The following is a 13,728-nucleotide window of genomic DNA, read 5'->3' as shown; positions in this document are numbered from 1 at the left end:
GCTTTTTGTGAGTAGATCTGGAAGAGTTAATAGAAATAATATTCTAGGATACGCAGATTAATAGAAAGAGTTGTTTGTATACTGCTGATTTTGTGGTAAGTGCACAAAGCTTGTTTTATGCCCAGTGAACTTTGCACCAGGATATTTTGAGTGGTGTGGATACTTCACTTATTGATGTAATAAAAGAGATTTCCTTCATGTATATCCCTTCCTACTAGCTAGAGCAACATTAACATTACTACTTTCAACTGTGCCGGCCCATGAAGCTAGAGGTGAATGTTGGTGGTACGGCAGTAGGGACTGAACCTTACTGCCAATATTCTTTTGTTGCTGTGCAGCAGATGGCAGCAGAGGGGCAGCCTGAGAACGTACAGCTACTGGTGGTGACCATGTTGAAAAACCATGTTTTGTAGCCGAGAATTTGCACTATCAGAGAGTGTTATTGTGCTCTTTGCATCTGTTGTAGTTTCCATGGAAATAAATAGGAGGCATGATTTTCGGAACAACTTAATATTAATCCTCTTTCAGGATGTTGTACTTAAAAAATAACACAAAAATGGTTTGCCAGTCATCAGTGAAATTAACAGCTCATTATCTGACCATTACTATATAAGGTTAATTTTAGACTTATCGTACAGGCATTCAGTACTACTAAAGTGGATCCGAAAGGGAAAAATTGATAGCCAGTTTTGTAGCTTGTACTTTGTGTCATACTGAACACAAGCAGCCAGAAGACAATGGGAAGGATGTTATTTGCATAGCACCTTGGAAAGCTCTACCAAGCAGATAAGATGCTCTTTGTTTCAAGAGGCCTTTGAATGGAAGCCTGGAGCTGTGTTAGCCCTTCGTGAAACACGGCAAAGAGCTGCACGTACAAACTCACAGGAATTCTTAATAGTAGCAGTAACAACCAGTGCATAGCACAGTTTTATTTCGATTTTCTGGAGAGCATTTAATCAAAACATATTTTTCACTGTAGTAGGACCACCTAGTTTTTAGATAGTGGGACAGTCCCCACTACGTTCCGTAATTTCTCCATGCAGGCAAACATGACGTGTTCCTTTCAATTAGATTATATAGTGTTTAAGTCCTAAACTACTCCTAATGTTTACGTTATGATTTTCAGAGAAGGTATTATTTCCTGTAAACCAGCAAACTTTCTGAGCTGACCCACTGGAGCTGGTTGTTGGGGAAGAGTTGCTTTTTGAGAACCAGCGCTAATAGACAGAGTTGCTACAAGAAGTTATTTCTAAAGTATTATTCACTGAGCATGAGAGTGGTAGCTTTCTGCTTCTCCCAGGCTGCAGCAGTGGTAAATGAATATTTATCTCTCTTCCACCAATACAGGGCTAAGCCTGAAGCATTATATGTAAATCTGAATTTGGGGTAGGTCAGATTTCCCGTCAGGATATTGCTTTATGGTAACGTTTATCACATTCTTTCTTCCACAGAATTACAAAAGGGTAACAAAGGCAGCAAAAAAGGCAAGGAACTGGAAGAAGCTTGCCCAAGTGGACTAACGCTGCATGATTTCAGCCAGTGTTGAATTATAGAGGAGTCACAATCTAATGTGTGATTTGTGCTGACAGGAAGAGCTGCTCAGAGCTGCCAGCGCTTCTACTGTGGTAAGTGCACGCTTTTGATTTGTCACAAAAGGGTTTGGGTCAGTTTTTGGGCATGGTAAATAAAATCAATCATTTTTATTGTATCTACTCCTATTCGTTTTACTTCCACGGCAAATTTACTTAAACAGTGAAGTTGAAATATCAGTTGCAGATCAAAAAATTCAATAGTAGTAGTCACTGTAAAATAATGTCCATTTAGGTTTGTGGTTTTTTCTGCTTGTTTTGTCTATGAAAACCTGTTTTGTCGTTCTACCCGTGGTCTTACGAAGAGCATGTATTGTAATAAAGAACCAAAATTAAACATGAATCTTTTTAACAAGTGGTAATTGATAAGAAAGCTGATGGAGCTCAGTGTAATTCTCAGGAGTGTCGAAGTAGTCATATGCCTCCAGAGCAGGTTTTGCATCCCTATGAGGAAATCAGACAAGATTGAAGAATTTAGATTGTTGGATTTTTTTTTTTTGCTCATACTAATTTAAAGAAGCCTGGTAAGCCTGCAGAATAAGACTGGTGAGGCTGTGAATCAGAGATAACGCCTATGTATCTAACACAGAATAAAATCCTCAAACTGTGTAAGCATGCAAAATTGTCTGCTGCTTCATACATCTCTGCAGTCTCTGCTAAGGCTTGGCTTCTGCGTGAAATCATGAGACCAGTTAGCCCTTCCGAACTTCATTTTGCATATTACAGTAAACCTGGGTGTTCTGAATCCATTCTGAAGGCAGCACCTTCTGACGTCTAATTAGGTGTTACGTAAAGACACCTCGTTACCACTATGGACTTCTTCCTTTCCATTTTATTGTATAGTATTATTGTATTATATTCCATCTATTATACATTTACTATGCAAAATAGAAAACATCTTCTCTGTCCAAAGCAGAGCATGATCTAGTTTTTACATTGTGTTTTCTTATCTTTAATAAGTACCTCCATTTGTTCGACTTTAGGCAGACTGATCCAGTTCTGTATCCTTTTTGCTTCCATTCTCCTCAGTTTCCAAAACTGCTCCAGTCATGTAAGGTTTTTGTTTGTTTGTTTTGAGATAGAATAGCCATCAATTCTGTGTAATTGTCTGTGATATTTCAGGGAATCCATTGATTACAAACTACAGTATTGATTGATTGTATTGATTGATTGAATGTATTGATTACAAATACAGACCAACTACAATTGCCTTTTATTTACTCATTGTGCTTATAGGTATTTGAAAACTTCAAAAAAAAAAAACAAACCTACACATCAGTTAAGAGATATATAGATATAGATCTTACATATATATACACATATATTTATTTATACATACACACATACACATTCATATATATATATGAAATAATATAATAATAATACATAAAAACCTATAAGCTTTGCAAACAATTCTTTTCTCTGACTGACTGTATATTCAACCATCTCAGCTGAGTTATTTGCTCTGCAAGTCTGCAGAAGGAAGCTATCACTGAGGAATCATTTCCAGTTTAGCCACTGTTAAACATGGTGAGAACTTCAGATCTTAAAAAGAACACCAAGCTGGTTTTTTTGGCGCTGGTTGTGGCTTTTTTCATGAGATGAAAGTGTCTTGTATCTAAGCAGATTATATTTACCTAAAAAGTAGAATATTAAGTTAAAAATACGTATATGCAATAGTTTTTAATACTGCACTGCTTTAAATACTATGAGTTTACTGTGGTGATAATTCCAATAGTAAGCACTTGTAGTGGTGAGATTCCTTAAGTGTAATTTAACGGTGTATAAGAACTGAAATCCAAATTTCTGAGATGTGATGTTGTATCGCATAGACTTTGGTTTTCTACATTAGGTCTTAAATCTACATTTCCTTACAAGGTAAAATCAGAAAAAGCTGATGTTTTTAGTACTGTGTGGTGGTGGTTATACTTAATAACACCTATAATATTGCCAGCCGTGCAGCAAAGACTTCAGGGACGAAGTCAGAATTAGTTGATTTTCCATTTGCTATATGCACAAGAGCGGTGAAAGTGTATATAAGGAAAAAGGGGGAAAAAAAAAAAGAAGCTCAAACAGGCTTTGTTCATTTGATGAGCATTCAGGGATCACTCTAAAAAGTGGTTGAGAATCTTCAAAGAGCCTTCTAGAGAATATTGTAGCACTGAGTCCTTGGGATCTATGTTTTGGGAGTGGAGGTTATAGATGCTGTTGTACTCATTTTCATTAGGAAGTTCACTGACATGCCCTTGTAAACGTTTCTACCATCATGAAATCCATAGACAAGGGGAAAAAAGCATTAAAATCTGATTTGTTTTCTGCTAGGGAGAATAAAGAAGCTGTAGCAATATCCAAAAGGATGTAAACATCTTTTGACGGAAGTCTTAATTCATGCCTGCAATACAGACAGAGTCAAATGCAGAGAATGTAAAGCACCTTTGTTTCGAAGACTGGGTAATCATAATAAATATGAAGCATGATGAAAACTCAAAAGCAATTATAGTGCTGATTGAAGAAACCAAATCTTTTGTGCAACTCTATGTTCCAACAAGCAGACATACAGAGAGTTAAGATATCGCAAAAGGCAACGTATTCCAAAGGTAGCCTGACCCAGAAGTACTGAAATAATGAAATCTGTTGATCTGAACAGATATCAGTCTTCAAATCCTAGTGCCCTTCGCCCTTTTTGCATCAAGCAGGACCTTCTTTCAATAATAATTTCCTAAATGAAACACTCCAGCACCGTTCCTGGTACTGGTGCACAATGTTCACAGCAGAACCGAACCTGAAATTAGTTGAAGAACACATATGAAACTTGAAACTTCTAATAACACTGAAGTAAGTCTTCCCTCTTACAAATTTCAGGCCGAGATAATGTACGTGGCTCACAGGCTGCTTTTGCAAAGAGACAGAAGAGAGATTTTCGCTACCGCTCCTGGGAAGGCTAACATTTGAAGATCATTTCCAAACAAGCATCCTTCCAAACAGCAGATGTTTCTCATTCTTTCCTCCCTTTAATGAAAAGTTGAGGAATATTTTCCACTTAACTGTAATCACCTGAAAACCAAACAAATATCATAACAGCATGACGTGGTATCCATGCAATAATACATGCCATTCACTAGTACAGTCATTAAGTTTTTTTGTCACTGTTGATGTATTTGGAACAGGTTGCTTGAATAATCTTGAAAGTCAATTTAATAATCCATCTTCATTAAATAGTATTTTTATTTATAGCAGCTTTTTATCCAGTGTATTTTAAATGAATTCTGTCCAAATAGTTTAGAAAGAAAATTACAAAACCCTTAATTAAAATCACGCCAATACTAAAATGAGTAACAAGTTGTTTGCAAATGTAAGCGTGTTGCAGTTGCCTAGGATCAATCTTTCAGCATAGAAAAAGCTGATTAACAAAGTTCAGAGGTGTTCAGATTGGACAATGAGGAAAGGTTATTTGTTTTAGGAATCTTAAAGCTTGGGTCTTGACTAATATGTCAGTGAGAATTTTGTTATTCACTTACACAGATGTAAACTCATTGCTTCATGATATGAAATCTTGCCATAAGGAGCAGTTATGAAAAAATGAAAGCATGATTTTCTGGTTCTGTTCTCAGACTGTGTGAGACATGAACAAATCCACATAAAAGGAGTAATTGTTAAATAGCCTTTGTTATTTTATAGATAAAAGCAGTGGTACCCCTGCGTGTCCAGAACAGTTCAGCGCTCCGTGTGTACGCACAGACTGAAGCCTATGTGTTTTGCAGATTTCCCCACCTGTTCCCCTTTGCTGTCCCTCCCCTCTCAACCATTAAAAATAAAATATAATTTTCCACTTGCAGGACAGTTTTGAGAGCAAAATCAGTGGTGTGCTAAGATGCTGCAGGGATGAGACCTTTGCAAGCCACTAAGTAGCGACATAAGCAGAGACATGTGGCAGCGGTTGGAGAAATTAAGCTGGTATTTAATTGCTGATATTATGTGATGTTGTTCATGGATGAAATAGATATAAATACTAAATACTCTTGTTTGGCTGAAGCAATTCATTCCATTTCATTCTCTCTGATTCAAGAGAACTGAGCCTTGAAATAATGTGTCTGTCTGTACTATTGACGCTTGCTGAAAAGAATTTGTCAGACTGTGTGTTTTTGGGCTCTTTGCTGAGCTCCTGGAATGACTCCTTTCATTCACTAAATGCAGGCTTGTTTTGGTGCTAAGTGACACAAGTTAGCAGTGGAAATTGCACTTTTTCCAGCGACTAAGATGCTGTGCAGCCCACCAGTGGGATCTTGAACTTGGAACTATGTGGGACCAACAGTGTCAAATTCAGACATCAAAGAGCTGACTTCTGACTTGTGGGGGAGGAGAAGGAGGGAGAGCTAAAAGAAGAACTACAAGTTATTCCAGTTAATAGGAGTTAATTTCCAACATTAAACTCTGGTGTTGTTGTCAGACCACCTGGGTTTGTATTGGTTTTGCTGGATTTTTTACAATCTGTTTGCGTCTTGGAGATGGTATTATCTTTCCTATGTTAAGTACATTAACAAATCAGAAAATGTCACCATGTATGAATGTGCTGAAACTACGTGAAAGACAACACTCAGGTTTAAAAGGCATGAGTTATTATTTGTATTTTGCATATTAGCTGTGTACAAAACTATAGATATGTGTATGTGTTTCCTTCTTCAGGCCTGGGACTCCATCCCATAGTGAATACAGGATGTCTGACACTTCCTGACAGACATGCTCAAGCCCTGGCTCAGTTAAGGAGCCCCTGTCACTGACCACAGCAGCTCAGGTCTTAATCCCAGCTTTATCCTCACCCAGTGTTCGCCCCACAAAATGTTCATATCTGCTGTAGAACTGGGTGTCACAAAATTAACTGGAAATCGGGCAAACTGAGGTTTAAAAGCAGAACTCTGGGTCATATCCAAAAAATGGGCTTCTGAGCCAAGTACTCATGCTCTGCTGAACCTCTCAGTAGAGAGTAACCTGACATAAGCTGTCCATAACTACCCTTTATTTCAACTAAATTGCTCTTTCATGCTCGTGATTCCTCAAGATACTTATTCCCCAAAGAGCATCACTTCTACCGTGTTCAAGGTTTTTTATTCTCCTGACACCAAACTGCACAATTAGGGGACTTACATATACCACACATGAAATCAATTTTATTTTCTTCTTTGCCATGTGGTTATAGGTAATATTTCTATATGTGCCACCAGAAAAGTACCTTGTTGTTAAATCTGTATGCAGGTGTATATTTCACTTTATGCCCTTAACATTATCTTTTCTCTTGCTGCTTAATGTCTGCTCTCTAAATTTCACTTTGTGCAAGAATGCTGATTTTTAATATGATGCAACTGAAAACCTCTTGATATGCTGGCAAGGATACAAAATATGGGACAGTAGCCTCAGATAAGATGAGCTAGATTGTTTAGATATTGGATAATATCTGCAGATAACAACACACTAATTATGCATGGTAATCATGATGTCAGTTCTTAGTAAATTAGACTCTTCTGAAAATGAATTCCAAATTTATCTTTCCACTTTGGTGTCAGTAGAAGACAATTTGTGGCTTCATAAAGGAATCTATTTGACATTTGCACTGCAGAAGGTACTCTTGGTGTAGGAGAGAATGTACACAGGACTTGATCTCAGCCAACAAGGCAATCTAAGAGAATGAAACCATCCTTTGCAGCAGTAGCTCTGATCCAGCCGCCCATACGCCTCCCTGAGGGATGTTTCCATAGCACTCTCCTCCTCCAGTCCTCGGTCTGTGCCCTAATGAGCAAATGCCTTCCCCGGCTCCTTTTCAAGGCATCTTTGCCATATTTCCTATTCGCAAATCCATTCGCCCTGTGCTCTAAAGGAGGCCATTTGCCTGCCTGTTTCATTGGTGCGCTGTTTGGGTTGGATGGCACAATACAGTTGGGGCCCTTAGGCTGTCCTCTCCCAGGCTCCTGCCTGCTGGCGAGTTACTGACACTGCTGTAGCTACAAATCCAAAATGCAGCACCCTGCCTGTGACTGCAAACAGTTTTCTCCATCCCAGCTAGGTCCCATACAGTACAAAATCTGTTCTCATTCTGTACTTGCTCTTTGTTTTCTGTACTTACGCTTGTTCTTTGTTTGTTGTTTGTAATGGTTTATCTCAGTGTGAAAATTTGAAGGCTGAGTACAGATGTTGGTATGATAATCCTCTGAAACACATTACTTCTCTGTTTTAAGCATGTGAATGCCCGGAGCTGCTAGAGGATTGGGAGGAGCGGGGACTTAGCATGTCACTGCTGATCCGTGGCTTTGGCTGCAGTAGTGAAGTACGCTTTTATCTCAATTGAGATGTAATTTCCTATTTTGAATTCTATTTCAAAATCTTTTGTCCTGGGAACCCTGGTAGTGGTTTTTTGCTTTGGAGAAGGGAGTGCTATGAGAAGATGGGATACTTCCATCGCTGTTATTTCTCTGTATTATTTACTACTGTGTGGCAAATGATGCAAGGCTGCTGCTTTGTCTGTTGCTGTCTCAGGGCTCTCAGGTTTTGGCACATCCGTGGCCATGTTTACTGTGACTTTGCTTTTTTGCTGGGTAACATTTGATTGTCACAAAAATACCGTTTTCCATTTTGAAGGAAGCTGGTGTTGTGTGCAGCTTCATATCATGTGGAGGGCTGATGTGACACACTGCAGCACATACCCCAACGTTTGGATTTATTTTAGAAGATCTCTAAATTTAAGCTATTTACGCACTTTCTGTCTGCCCAGCTTCTCAGCTGACTGTAATTCTGGTGTGTGGCTTTTCAGCCACAAATCTCTTCTGATCCTCTTTGCAATATTCTAATGCCTCATGCTCAGTTAATCTCCTCGCCGTGCTGCAGGCCTGCATTGTGTTACTGGGCTCGGAAGTGGAGCAAACGAGGAAAAAAAGTCTTGCATATAAATCAGAAATATGTCTCTGGCTGGTACACTGCCTTATTAGCAAAAAATATAATAATATCTGGTATTTTCTGTTTCCATGCTTTATGTTTTCTAGCAGTGGCTGCAGGGTGAGGATGGTGTGTGCTTGCAGGGTACGTGCCTGACTGTACAGGACTGCACAGGCCGCCTCCAACCACACCGAGCTGCAGGGCAATGGAAGGCTGACACGGAGCATCCCCACCACCTCTCATGACCACCGATGGTCAGGCTCAGAGCTGCTGCAAACGTCACCTCCTGCTTCATTCAGGCACAAAGGCAAAAGGTATTGCTGCCTTTTTCCCTCAGCTCCTGGGGTGTGTTTATCACTGTGCTTTTGGTTTTCCTTCATGATGAATGTGATGCTTGAGCACTTGGCTTCTACACAGACCGCTGACATAGAGTCAGCGTTTAGGAAATGTTCTTAAAAAGAAGGGAGAAGATGCCTCTGTATTGCCGTGGCACCAAGATGGAGGCCGGTGTTTGAGACAGTTGACTTCTCTTGACACGGACTGTCACAAACAAGTCTCTATTAATTGAAGTGCTTAACAATTTTCAATTGAAAGAAGTTACCCCCTTTCAAGCATACTGTCATTTTGATTGAGAATTAATTCACAGAATTATTTTAAAAGCTATTTTGGCTATTTCTGAGTTCTTCAAAAGCCTTTGCTCTGCCTTCACTTAAGGGCATGTGCCCATAAGCTGCCTTTGCAATCCAGAGAGACCCAAGCAGCCAACACTGTGTTCCCCATGGCAAACAGCTATGGAAGCATCAGGAAACCATTAGGTTTTTATGATGTTATAGTCTCAGAGAGGGTCCACTACAATGAAACTACTTGGTATGTGACACAAGACATAAAAATAGTCTTGAATTGTCAGTAATTTTTTTCCTCTTGAAAACAATTTTTCCTTTAGTTGTGTGTCTGGAGCACACAGTGCTTATTGAATGAGGTTTTACATTACAAAAGCATCCCAACCTGCCAAGCTCCTATTTCTGGTGTGACTAGAAATGCCAATGGCAATGAATCTCTGCCTTCCTCTTGCCCTTTGTGTAAAAGGCTGCTTGGTGCCATCCTTCAGTCCTTAAGTCTTTTCCCTTAGGCCAGCTTTTACCTCAGCATCTGTTAGCTATGACAAAAGCACTACCAAAGGTAGAACCTAAGTCAGATAGCTGTGCTTTTCACTTCTTAGCATTCATCTTATCGGTGGTTGCAGATAAGACTACTGAAGAATGGCAGAAGACAGAATTCGTATAAACATGATGGAGGCAAGGTTTGTTTCAGGCAGGCCTTGGTTTCTGACCGAAAGGGTGGGAAGAGGGGAGAGGGAAGCACTCTCAGGCCTTACACAGCAGAAAAGAGAGGACAAAAGCATCATTACGCTCTTTCTAGCTTAATGGTTTTTTGTTAACTTTTTCATCCCTGTTCCTCCCTAAAACACCAGCTTGTCTTCTAAATGTGGGATTTTCAATAGTATTTCAATGAGACGTGGTATGACATAATTTATTGAAAATACTTTGTGTTTCTTCAAGCAATGAATACTGAAGTTGTGAATTAACTCGTTCGAGACATTCCTAAGCTTGATCTTGACAGATTTCCCAGATCTTATCTCCATTTCCAGATGAGCAGCTAGCACATGTTGAAACAAAAGTTTCTTTGAGCCGTCGCCTTCAATTGACTAAAAACTGTGCTGTACAGAAACATGTAATTTTGTAATACCGGTTCTGTGTTCTGGTTATGAAGTGTATCCCCCGGCCCAGGGCAGGCAGACAGGCTGTGCCGGGTAGGCGCTTCGCCCACTGGGGGTTCCGGTCGCTGTCTGTGTTAGCTCTTAAGAATCTCCACGTTCAGACCACGCACCTGTTTCCAACCCGTAGGGTCGGTGCATGGCTGCGTGCACAGATGGAGTTGGTGGGGGCACGGTGTGGCAGGTGCCGGTTGGAGAGGGCTGCTGGCTCCCGTGGTCCTTCAGCGCTGTCTTCATACAGCCCCGTTTAACGCAGCTTACGTACTCGGGTTAAAAACACAGGGAGAAACGGAGCGAGCGCGAAGCGGTAGAGCCCGCGGCCCGAGACGGGTTGAGCTGGGGGCTGCGTGCGGTCAGGCCCGGCTCTCCGCAGCCCGCGCATCCCTACCGTCCCGGCCTCGCAGGGACGCCGCGTTCCCCCGCGCTCATCCCGGACCGGCAAAGCCGGAGGCGGGGAGGCGCCCGCTCCCACCGAGGGGCGGGGCCGGGCCGCGCCGCCGCCTCCCTGCCCGCCGCCCGCCGGCAGGTGGCCGCGGGGCGCTCCCTGCGCCCGTGGGGTGTGCGCGGGGCGGGCCGGCGCCGAGCTGCGGGCGGGTCTCGGAGCGCCGCGGGGCGCTGAGAGCGGGGCCGGGGGGGGATCGCCGAGCTCCTGCGGAGGGAGCCGGGACGGGCGGCGGCGGGGCGAGGGCAGCCCCGATCCAGCGCCTGGCGGGGTGCGGCGGTGCCCGGTAAGCCGCGCCGGGAATCGCGGGGAGCTGAGCGGCAGCTCGTGCTTCCTCGCGGTTCGGGAGGTGGGAGTCGGATTCGGGTTTCTAAATATAGTAATAAAAAGCGGAAACTACAGAGGTTGGTATCGCTCCGTTAGCGAAGCGGCGTTCCGAGCCTGCGGCCGCTCCGAGCACCGCGCTGCGACCCCCTGCCTCGCCGGTGGCTCTTCCTCGGGCCGACCCTGCCCTGCCCTGCTTTCCGCCAGGTGCAGGAGGGCTCCGGGGAATGCCACGGCGGCGGGGAATGCGGCCGCGCCCCGCCCTGCCGGCCGCCTGCTCGGCTCCTCGCTGCTGGGGCTGCGGACGCGGGGCTGCGTCGCCTCGTGCCGTGCTGCGTGGGATCGGAAAGCGGCTCTTCTGTTGAGCTCACCGCCCCGGCAGCCTGGTGTTGCCGCAGGTACCTGACGGCGGTCCCCGCCTCGGGTTCCCCGGGCCTTGCCCTTCCTGCAGGGCTCTCGGCGAGTGCCCCACGCGTGTCCTGCTGGGGTCTCCACCGGCTCTGGGGCGGCAGCCTGACGCGTGTGGGGTTTTGCCGATGCTCGCGGTGCTCTGGGCTTTGCCGAGAGGGGATTCGAACATGCGTTTCTTTGCACACTGCTCGAGGAAACAGCTCTACACCCGTGCTGAAAACATAACATCCATTTACTACGTCGTGTCTCCGTTCGCCCCTTTGAGCATCATTTGGGATTTGGGTCTGGGTTCTTGAGGAGTTGAAGATCTCCGCAGCCATCGGCTACTCCTTCCCCTGAAGGAGGCGCTCCTCTGTGACTCCGACAGTTGGGTTCCCGCAGCTTTGGCCAGGCTTCCTGCAGACGGGGCTCCTGAGGAGCTCAGCAGCATCAGGTTCTTCCTACCTTTTCTTCTATCGTTGCTTGGGCAAGCAGCGACATTAAGTGAGCCTGTAAGAAGCTTTCAACGTCTTCCTCACCTCACCTTCAGGCCGTCTCCCAGCTGAACCCAACCCGCTGCTGTGCTAAGGCAAAGGAGCCTTTGAGGACAGAGCTACCATGCACGCAGCATTCAATATCTCCAACGAGGCTTTTCCTGGATGAAACCTAACCTTTTGGCTGCCGAGAGCTGCACTTGCTGCCTGACTGTCGTTTTCTGAATTACTGCTGTTTTGACCAAAAGGTTCCTTCCTTTGCCTCTGCTCGCTCCATCAGCCATCCTCTTACTGAAAAGCCGTTTAGGATAAGCTGGTGGTCACGCCTGGCTCTCAAAAGGGAGATAGGAAGGAAAGCGCTCCCCCGGCCTGCGCTGCCGCCCCATTCAGCTGCAGACCAGCTTAGACGCCTGCTGGAGTTAATCAGTTCCAGCCACAGTAGGGGGGAAGGCTTTGAAATTCCAGCGTGTACCATAAGGGAGATAAGGAGAAAACTTTCACTGACATGTTAATCCTGCTCAGCAGCGGCTTGTCTCCAGCATCCAGCCCTTCCCAACCTGCAACGCTTATCTCCTCCAGCAGCAAGCACCGCGAGGGAGGAGGGCAGAATATACATGAGCATCACATCTTGTGCCTCAGAGCATGAGGTCCTGCCTTGCTGGGCAGAGGGAAGGCAGGCTGGTTGTGCTCTGTCTCACTGCTGGATCTCATGGAGGGCCTGAACTTTGCTGCCATGAGATGCAGTATGGAGATCTGGCTGCCCAGGTGCTGCCGGTTTGCATCCTGGGTGAACATTGCTCAGCTCAACCGTGGTCTGAGCAGCGTGTTCTGCTGTGCTCCTACCTGAGTTTGGGAAAAGACACTCAGCTGGAAACAGAGGGGAATTTGGTTCCCTTTGTATGTAATGTTCCAGTCTCTTTAGGAGGAGTGAAAGAATCACGTGCCGTTTTTTGGAAGGTTGAGAACTTCTGCTAAGTGTAGCTGTGCATCCAGCTGGTATGCGTAAGCAGTTGCTGGATATCTCTGCAGGTGTGTGCTTTTGGGTAGTACTAGAGGTCCTATTGCTTATTTTTATTATTGATAACAGGGAGAACTTGTGTTGAACGCTTCCCAGCATTTCTATCCCTATTCTGCACCATTTATAATAAACATTAAACTTCCCTTTTTTCCCATCAGCACAGAAAACTGTGTAGCTGCTATGTCTGAACAGTCCAAGGAAGCAAGAGATTCCCGCTGGACTTAGTTACACCGGGGTACTACGGTGCCCTGCTGAAATCACTGTGATGATTTGACCACTGTCCCTCTGTGCCCAGTGATAGAGGCCTGGCTCCCTGCAGAAACCTGGAGAGGGGGAAGAGAGAAAAGGGCTCTAAGCTCAGCAGCAGGCAGGGCACTGGCTGCCTGGCACAGCGCTCGTCCCACACCCTGCCCAACCTGTCCTTGGGGACGGGAGCCACCCACCCGCAGTGGCCCTGGGGTTGGGAGCCGGGCATAAATTCTTGCAGCCTGCCATTCAGCCTGATGTCTGAAGTGCTGCGTCATCCTTCTGCCTTTGAGAAAGTCAAACGCTGTGGGTGAACAGGCGAGCATAGTTCCGCAGGGCCAGCACTGAGGGATTCGTTTAACTCTGTGGTAATACAGAACTTTGACTTGATAAGAGCAGTGTTTTATGTCTGGCTTCTTTTTGCAGAGTCCCAGTCGTGAAGCGATCTGTGCTGTGGACGAGGGGGATGATTTGTTCAGAGCAGACAGGTCCCTGGTAAGTAGCACACAGAGCTTCCTTCCTCACGGGTG

At 44.5% G+C, this 13,728-nt stretch overlaps 1 protein-coding gene across 8 annotated transcripts in view; it reads left to right on the top strand.

The window, feature by feature from the left end:
- AKAP19 (A-kinase anchoring protein 19) overlaps window positions 1-13,728 on the top strand; it is a 48,906-nt gene that overhangs the window by 8,032 nt on the left and 27,146 nt on the right. The window contains exons 4-6 of one of the 8 annotated variants that reach the window (XM_085227526.1): window positions 1,452-1,625; window positions 8,618-8,824; window positions 13,625-13,693. The gene's annotated coding sequence lies outside the window, so the exon portion shown is untranslated. The other 7 variants (XM_085227525.1, XR_014884250.1, XR_014884249.1 and 4 more) reach the window with 7 other exon arrangements.

Source organism: Meleagris gallopavo, chromosome 7 (genome assembly GCF_905368555.1).
Source record: "Meleagris gallopavo chromosome 7, MGAL_WU_HG_1.1, whole genome shotgun sequence".
Lineage (NCBI taxonomy): Eukaryota > Metazoa > Chordata > Aves > Galliformes > Phasianidae > Meleagris > Meleagris gallopavo.
The sequence above is the reverse complement of the archived record's forward strand: the minus strand, read 5'-3'. Positions and strand labels throughout refer to the sequence as shown.